Here is a 9,346-nt window from a genome sequence, read left to right as displayed (position 1 = left end):
AACATTTTTTAAACTTTAAACATTCTATTTTAATTCAACTTCAGAGAGGTATCCACTGATCTTTTTTAAACTCATAATAGTGTTTCAGTTAAAATCTACACTTAAAATCACGTTATTTAAAATATTAATCTCTTCTCTTGTTTCAAGAATTTTATGAAACTCTTGGTGTTGAAATAGCAATCTTAATATCACCGTCTTCATTACTGTAGTCATTTTGTAAATCATATAACAGCTAAAAATGAAAGGGAAGTTGCACTTTTAAAAACATTTTTATCGTGAAATATTGCCAGAAAAATTACAAGTACCGAACCCAGACCATTTGAGATTAAGTTGATGACTCGATAGGCCTTATCACTTGTAAAAGTTACCCCTGAATTTAGTGTGTATTGCCTCTAAACAAGGGCTTTTCTCTGTGTAACCAAAAAACAGATACCAAATCTGGAATTGCTGTTAATACCTATTGCCATACTCTGACCCTGTTTGCCAAATATCCCAATAATGTCCTCTCTAGCAAAGGATACAATTTAGAATTACATACTGCCTTTAATTGTTACATTTCTGTAGTGTTCTTTATTCTGGAAGAGTACCCCAGCTTTTCACTGGCTTTTTTGACCTTGACACTTTTGAAGATAACAGGCTGGTTATTTTGGATAATGTTTCCCTTCTATTAAGTTTAGTTTATGCATCATTGGCAGGAGCACTGCTGTATCCTCCTCACTGCATCTCCTCAGGTGGCACACAGTGTTCACTTGCCCCATTACTGATGATGCTATTTGTTTTTCTTTTATGTTTATGTTTTTTTTTTATTTTTAAGATTTTATTTTTAAGTAATCTCTATACCCAATGCAGGGCTCGAAATCACAGCCCCAATATCAAGAGGCATGTGTCCTACCTGCCAAGCCAGCCACTTGTTTAAGGCAGTGTTTGCCCAGCTTTTTCAGTATGGAGTTCCTTTTATCCTCTTTATTAATTTATGTGGACAAGTGTGGACTTGTAGTTTCACCTTCTATTCAGTGGGTTATAATCCTTTACTATCAGTGTGGACATGTATACACACACAGCATCTAAATTTATTTCTGTATCCATGTACAGAAAGCCATGGATTCACAGCACACCTCTGATTCCAGTCTGACACTACAGGATACCTTCCAGTTTTCTCCCTCTCTGTAGTTGTAACTGCTTCTCAGATAGTGAGACACATGGCCCCTATTATCCTCAGTGGAACAACCCATAATCGGTACAGATTTTCTTTTACTTGGATGCACTTAAAATTGCTTATCAAAAAAAAAAAAAAAAAAAGGCAAAATCATTTTTGGGTAGTTCTTCCTGCTGAATATTTAAATAGGCATTTTATTTCTCTCTTTACTCAACATGGAAGGTCAAACAATTAACTCCACATACAACTGGGTTCCTGAAGTTCCAAAAATTGAGGTGACAAACTAGCCAAACCCATACTATAAAGAACTTTTTATATTCATAGTGTCCTGTGGTTATTGGCCTACTTGTGCTACTGTTTACTATAGAATAGCTTTGTATATTACGAGAAAAATGAGTTCACTTGCCTAGTTCAGAAATAGGAGGAAGAAGCACCCCCCGCCCCATTCTCTTTGCATGTTCATCACCCTGTGCATTGGAGCTGATCTCATGACCTTCATTATCACTGTTCACAAGACTCCCGGATCTCCAGCTTCTCTGGATCTCTACACCCTTGTGAATCTGGATTTCAAGTCCAGATTCTGGAAGAGAATAATGTAGCCCCAGGAGTCTGTATTTTATTAAGCATCCCTAGTGATTTTAGTGCTGGTTTATAGCCAGCCAACTGCTTCTCACCTCTAAGAACACTGAGGATTTCAAGTGTGAACAAAGTACTGCTTTTGTTCCTGGCTCAGCACCTGGGAAAGAAGGTAAGCCTCAGCAGTTGGCCCTGGCTCCTGAGTTGATTGCAAAAAGTTGATTCTCTGGAATGGTTTCATTAAAAAGATGCCTTAATATCACATCTCTCATACGCAATCAGGAAGAGAAGAGAATCTTTTGGACTATGGATGATAATGCCTGAGCTGAATTACATATATCTTGGTATTTCTTAGCAACTCATTTGCAGCAAGCAAGGCCTCTCTAGTGCCTATAGAAAATAGGTAAAAGAATGGTCTCCATCCTGGGAAGAGGTGGAATTATAAGGTGGGAAAAGGAACTTTTCCAGAAAGCAAGACTTAAACTTTTCCTTCCCCACAGTGATAACAACTAGCTGGAGCACTTTTTTTTTTTTTTTTGAGGGGGAAAAAAAGCTTTGAATCATGAATGCTTCGTACAGCTGGCTGCACCATGTGCGATATTCAAAAAACAAGAACTAGCTAATCATAGAGAACCAGCAGCTAAACAGCCCTCCGCTGGCTTCCAAAGGGCTTATAATTGGTGCAGATGGCCCCGGCAGGATGGGGAGTGTGTCCCTGCTGACTCCTTGCACCCCAGAGGGCCAGAGGGGGCTCATGAAGGCTCTTGGCCCTGATGCGCCCTCGGAACAAGAAGCCAGGCTGCGAAGGGAGGAGACAGAGGCAGGTGGTGTGGAAGCCTGCTGGCCGCCGTCTGCCCAGCCTTCCCAGGGCCACATGAGCAGATCTTAAGGCTGCAGAGTTTAGATTTGATGAGTTGAGGGCCTCAGGATGAGAGAAGACCTGGGGTGCAGGAACAGAGCTGGAAGTTCTTTATATTCATCTGAAGAGCTTCATTGGGCAACCTCTAGGTGGCCGTGAGGTGCCAGCAGCTTGCGGAAAGAGAGGAATGGAAAAGCATGGACTTCACCTCCCGGGGAGCATCCTCCCAGGGCAGGGGCCCTTGCGACTAGCCTGCCTCTCCTTCCACCCCCTACCCTTCCAGTCTCTTCCCCAATTTCTCTGTCTTTAAAGACTTATGGTAGTGATCTTTATTATCAGTTTTCTACTCCAGATAATTCGTTTAAAAGAGCTTTTCTGGAAGCCTAGCTCAATAGGGTTCTAAATAAATTTCAGTCAGCTTTTAATTAGAGTCTGGGAATTGGAAGTAGATACACAGATAACCCAAAGTTGATGTAGTCTCTGGAAGGCAAGAGGAGAGCTCTCCTTTCCTCTGGGCCTGTCGGCCCCCTCCCTGGTGAACCCCACCATGTTCAGCTGACAGAGGAAAGTGTGTGTTTGTAAAAACCTGTAGCCCTTCTTCCTATACCATATGCTCTAATCAGAGTTGCAATAAAATTCTGTGCATTTTATGTCCTGCTTCTGAAACAGTGCATGGTTCTGTCCCTTCATCAAGTTGCTTTGTTCTCTGAGGACTCTGCTTGCTTCAGATGTAGGAAGGAATCACCTCTGCTCACCTGGCACATACTTCAGTGTAAATCCTGGGTTCCCCTTACCTCTCTGGCCACGTTGCCGTTGCTTCTGTGGGAGGTGAGGGCACAAGAAAACACGCTCCAGGCCTCCATGAAACAGGCCGGCCATCTCAATAGTGAGGTCCTCAACAGTTAGTGCCCCACAAAGGAAGCCGCCCGCTGCCGGGCGAGCAACTCTACCCAGGTGTCACACTCGCCGCTGGGACCGACAGCTGCACTTGCTGGTCCCTGACAGCCCCTCACATCAGGTGCAGAATGACACATTCCTGGGCTGCTCCGGGCCAAGCAGGCATGGTCTTCAGGCTTGGGCCTCTGCAGCTGGCTGTGACCAGGTGGGAACTAGCTGCGGCTGACAAGGAAGGAAGGCAGTTTTGCCGCTTGGCTGCTTTGGAAGCTGTACTGAATTCCCGCCCATCTGTTCTCCCAACTGAGCCAGGGCCAGCACTGTCTACCTCTTGGCAACTCAGGGAAGGACATGTAGACCGGTGTCCTGCCTGCCCTCTGCAGCCCATCTCAGATGCCAGCGTGACTCCCTGCAGAGAGATGGCCCTGGGCCCACAGCTGGTGTGTGCCCACAGATGTTCACGGGTTTCTGCTTTTTGCGGTTGCCGTCATTTTTCAAAGCTGGCCCTGAGCGGGATGCTGCGACTGACGTTGCTGACCTACTGTGGCTCTGCACGGGTCCCACCGTCCCTTCTTCTCTTTATAAAGTAGGAAAGGATCCTGCTGTCCTGATAGAGGGACATGAGAGGATGTGGAAGAGGCTGCTGTTTGCTCTGTAGTCACATCCTACTTCCTAGGAACAGGACCCTGAATTTTATTGGGGTGACAGTGCCCAGCTACAACTACATTTCCCAGTCCCCCTTGCAAGTGTGGCCAGGGAAAGGAGCACTAACCATTGCTCATGTGAGGAGAGCTCTTTAAGACTGAGGGGAACACTTCCCCTTTGCCCCTTGTTCTTCCCGTTTGCCTACCTGGAACACAGAAGTGATGAATGAAGCTCTTGAGAAGACGGTGGAACAGAAAGAGTGGCCTAGTCCCTCTGATCGTACCTTGAAGGTGCCGTACAGTCCTATGTGGCCTCCCTTTGCACTTGTAGGTGAAAACCTAAAGTCTTCATTTATTTAAGCCACTGAGGCCAGGCCTCTATTATTAGCAATTCCTAACTGATAACAGAGGACAAAAATGGGATCACAGAGTCCTGAAGTCCAGAGACTTTACCTCTCCTTTCTTCTGTTCTCTGCAGGGTCCCACATGGGGACTGTACTTCAGGGTTAGATGCCTGGACACTCCATGACAGTGGGGAGTGAGCGCTAAGGTGACTGTGCTATCACTGCTGTCCCCTGCAGTCCACACTGGATCCATGTCTTCTTGTAGGATTTAATGGAATTTTGGTAGTAGAGAAATAATTGGCAAGAAAACAGACTAGCTCTCTAAAAGCTGGTGATCACCTGCCTTTTATCTGTTCCACTGTGTCTCAAGGCAAAATTAGGTAATGAATCAGGATCCCCAGCTGGGTAGGAAGTCAGAGGTCTCGTGACCCAGTCTGCCACTTGACTCCTGTGTCTGTCGTCTGTAGATCATCTCTGAGAGGCCGTCTGCAGCCTCTATGTGAATGCTTCCCAGGATGAGGCACTTCTCTCTCTCTGGCTCTTCTGATCTGCTCCGATTAAAAACCAGAACTCTGAAGCTTCCATCCATCCGTCCTAGTTCAGTTTCTGAGGTCAGACAGCACAACTCTTTCTTCCACTTGAAGAAACCCTTTCATCTATTTGAAGACCTTTACCATGTCTTCTGTGAGACTTCTTTGTTCCAAGTCAGTCTTTATTCCTTCAATAATTTTTCTTTTTTTTTTTTCTGGAGAAGGTTGCACTTTTGGTCTTCTTATTAAAAAACAACCCATAGGGGCACCTGGGTGGCTCAGTGGTTAAGCGTCTGCCTTTGGCTCAGGTCGTGATCCCAGGGTCCTGGGATCGGGTTCTGCACCCTGCCTCTCCCTCTGTCTCTCTCTCTGCGTCTCTCATGAATAAATAAAATCTTTAAAAAATGTTTGTGTACCTGTTTGAAGTATAGGCAACGTTATTTTCCCTGTTGTGTCATAAAGAAAATTGGGGTTTAGAGATGTGAAGTGACTTGCTTAGTAACACAGCTGGGATTTGAACCCAGGTAGTGTGATCCCAAAAGCCTACAATTGTTTTTCACTACAGATCTTCCCAGACTTAGAATGGAGTTATGTCTTGATAAACCCATCATAAGTTGAAAATACTGTAAATTGAAAATGCATTTAATACGCTTGCCCACCAAATACAGGTTAGCTTGGCCTATCTTAAACGTGCTCAGAACACTTACATCAGTCTACAGTTGGGCAAAATCATGTAACCCAAAGCCCATTTTATGATAAAGTGTTGAATTTTCATGTAATCGAAAACTATACTGAAGAGCCACATGGTTCTGTGGGCACAGAGTGGTCATAAGTGTGTTGGTTGTTCACCGTCATGATCGTGGGCTGACTGGGCGTTGTGGCTCAGTGCTACTGCCCAGCATCACGACTGGGTAGTAGCTCAGGAAAAGATCGAAATTCAAAATCCAAAGTATGGCTTTTACTGAACATGTATGGCTTTCACACCCGTGGTAAACTTTAAAAATTATAAATCGGGTCATTGTAGGTCAGCGACTGTCTGTAGATCATCGTTTCTCTAAAATGAAAAACGAGCACTCAATAAGTAGTAGCTATAATTATCACTCTTCCTAAGGGAGAAACCTCCTGACTTGTTGAATTCTTAAAAGCACTGAGGGGATTATAATATTTTCTTGGGGGGAAGCTATTATAAACAAACACTAATGAAGTTGTTTTGAATACCATCCTTCTGGATTGTATGACATTCTTAAAGGTAATCAGGGCTTCTGGAAAGCTTAATGTCTCATATAGCAGAGGATTATTGAAGGCATATTTTTAACTTCTTTGCTGCTCTGTTTATCCTTGGTCCACCAAGCTTTACACAGAGAGATTAAATTCTTAATATAAAAATTATCTTTTCTTGAAACACACCAATATGGAAAAGCGGCATAACGGTGGTTAAAATCATGGACACGGCAGCAGAGCTGCCTTGGTTTATATCTTTGTTAATTTACTTTTTTTTAAGCAGTCTCTACACTGGGCATGGAGCCCAACACGGGGTTTGAACTCACAACCCTGAGATTAAAACCTCAGCTGAGAGCAAGAGTTGGACGCTTAACTGACTGGGCCACCCAGGCACTCCTGCTTCGCTACTTTAAGGCTGTGATTTTTGGCCAATTCATTAGACTCCGCGCCTCAGTTGGCACATCCGCAAAATGGGCATGATAATGGTAAGACCTATCTCTAGAGCTGTTATAATGACGAAGCCCGTGCTGGGTGCTACGGACACTGCCCAGCACGTAGGGCTCGGTCTTGCATTACACACAGACCTTCCCTTCCACGTTACAAAGCTCAACGAAAGCAAAGGGAAATCAGCTGTTATTTTGGACTACTCTTGCTTAGAAGACTCATACTTTCTCAAGTATAGGACGAAGAGATTCTGAGAGAGAATGCTTCCGAGGGTAGCTGTGGGGATCTTACTCGGTAATGTTCAGCTCTTTAAGGATGAAGCAGCTTGAATTTTCATGAGCTGTGGCAGCAGGTGGCGCTGTAAACAAGTGCAGTAGCGGCTTCTCCCCACCCTTCTGCGGCCTCCAGGTGGCTGCTGTCCTGTGCTCGGAGCGGGAGGGACCCAGGCACCCACGTCCGTCTGTCTGTCTGTCTTTCTTTCCCTTCCTCTTCTCCTCCCTCTCTCCCTGCCTTCCTTCCTTCCTTCCTCTCTCTCTCTCCAACACCTAGGAAATTCAAAGAGGATTCACAGAGATTCAAAGACAGTTGCAAAAACTTGCGGCGTGATTTAACTGTTTATAAGTTAACACTTTACAAAACAGTCCCAGATGCTGTGTTTATCCCCAGACACCTTTGTAGAGCAATGGGCATGATGTTGTAAGAAATGGGAAATCTCCTAATAGGTGCAAGGCATAATGAAGCTTGCGAATAACTTTCAGAAGGTGACATTTTTTTTAAACCTTTACTCAATTATAGCAACTTTATGGATAACTTGTTTTGGAGATACAGCCCCATTTGTACGCATGAGTCCCAAGCCACGTGGAGCCCTGGCTCCCCTTTACCACACGCTGGCAGCACCTTTTCAGTGGAGAAGAGACTGACCACAGACTTAGAACTTAGGGTGCTTGTCTGCACCGTCATCCCAGAGGGGCCAGAGTGTTCCTCGCCGAGAGGAGGGTTTTCCCTGCTGCATAGTTCCCTAGCCCGTCGTCCCTCCACGTGTCCCAGGCCTAGCTTGTCACTCCTTTCCGTCGTGACACTGTCCACTACAGCACCTGCACCAGGGCAGATGTCCCCTTGACACTTCCTCCTTTGGTCTTCTTGGGAACAGTATTGCCCAGGTCAAATGACCTCAGGAGGCCATGAGAAAGGCTAAGTCAATTAATACTGGCTGAACACTGTGGGCGGGGGGCCGTCTGGGTGCCTTCCCTACACCATCTCAGGACAACCTTAGAGCTAGGATCTATCACCGTTGTGGGGGATGGGGAACAGATGCTCTGAGGTGTTAGGTAGTTCCCCCAAAGTTAAACAGCAGTTAAACAGCCAAAGCCACGTGTTTTTTTCTGTCATGCCCATGGGACTGGCTCCAGGCAGAAGAGAGGTCAGGAGCAGCCCCTGGGATGGAGAGGATCTGCACAGGGATTTCTCCCCTTCAGCCTGGCCGGGTCCAGTCAGGTTTATCAGTGCAGTGCCTCCAGAGCCCGAGCTCCTCCCTTCCTTTCCCTTCCCCTTCCCACATTTTTCTTCACTCAGGCCTTTATTGCCCTTTTCCTGGTGTAGTCCAGACTTTGGAAGCTGCTGGCCTAGGCTTTGATCCTAGCCTGCCTTTTTTCCAGGTGTGGGGTCTTTGGAAAGTGGTTTTGGAAAGTGTCTGACCTCAGTTTCCTTATTTGCAAGGCACAGATAACAATGCCTTTTGGGGGCACCTGGTTGGCTCAGTAGCTGAGCATCTGCCTTTGGCTCACGTCATGATCTTGGGGTCCTGGGATCAAGTCCCGCATCAGGCTCCCAGTGAGGAGCCTGCTTCTCCCTCCGTGTCTCTGCCTCTCTCTCTCTGTGTCTCTCTCATGAATAAATAAATCTTTAAAAAAATGTCCTTTTGGGGAGTGATATTGTTAAGGATGGAATGAGACCACATACGTATTTATGGAGCTTACAGAAGTCCCCTTCTCTCCCTTTTGCCCGGATTGCCCATTGATTCATTTGTTCTACAAACATGTACGCGCACTCATGATGCACCAGGAACACTTCCAGGCACTTAGGACACAGCAGTAAGTAGGACAGACCTGCTCCCCGCACTCAGAGAGTCCGATTCATGGGGGAGACAGGAAGTAAACAATAAGAAGCTACATAAAAGTATAATTGCAGATGGTGCTAAATGCTGGAGGAAAATAAAGCAAGGCTGGAGATCTCTGAGCTTCCTATTTCCTGTGCCCAGAGTGCCCAATCCCTATTTCTGCCCCTGTTCAACCCTTGCCCCCATTATTATTATTATTTTTTTTTTTTATTATTTATTTATTTTTTATTCATGAGAGACACAGGCAGAGAGAGAAGCAGGCTTCATGCAGGGAGCCCAATGTGGGACTCAATCCTGGGTCCTCGGGATCACACCCTGGGCCGAAGGTGGCGCTAAACTGCTGGTCCCCCCGGGATGCCCCTCTTGACCCCTTTAGACGATCATCTTTGTAAAGTCGGCCTGGTTCGCCGTCACACCTCCTCCTCATGCCTTCCTTCGACTTTCCCATCGGTTTGTCTAAATGTAGCCGTGAGGCGGGGGACAACCACTTCCTCTTGCTCATTGTTGCATTCTTCCAAACCATTGTCCATCATGGAAGCTTCTTGGATATTCTGAAGAGGAA

The sequence above is a fragment of the Canis aureus genome, chromosome 6 (genome assembly GCF_053574225.1).
Source record: "Canis aureus isolate CA01 chromosome 6, VMU_Caureus_v.1.0, whole genome shotgun sequence".
NCBI classification, from domain to species: domain Eukaryota; kingdom Metazoa; phylum Chordata; class Mammalia; order Carnivora; family Canidae; genus Canis; species Canis aureus.
Note: the sequence above shows the minus strand (reverse complement) of the source record.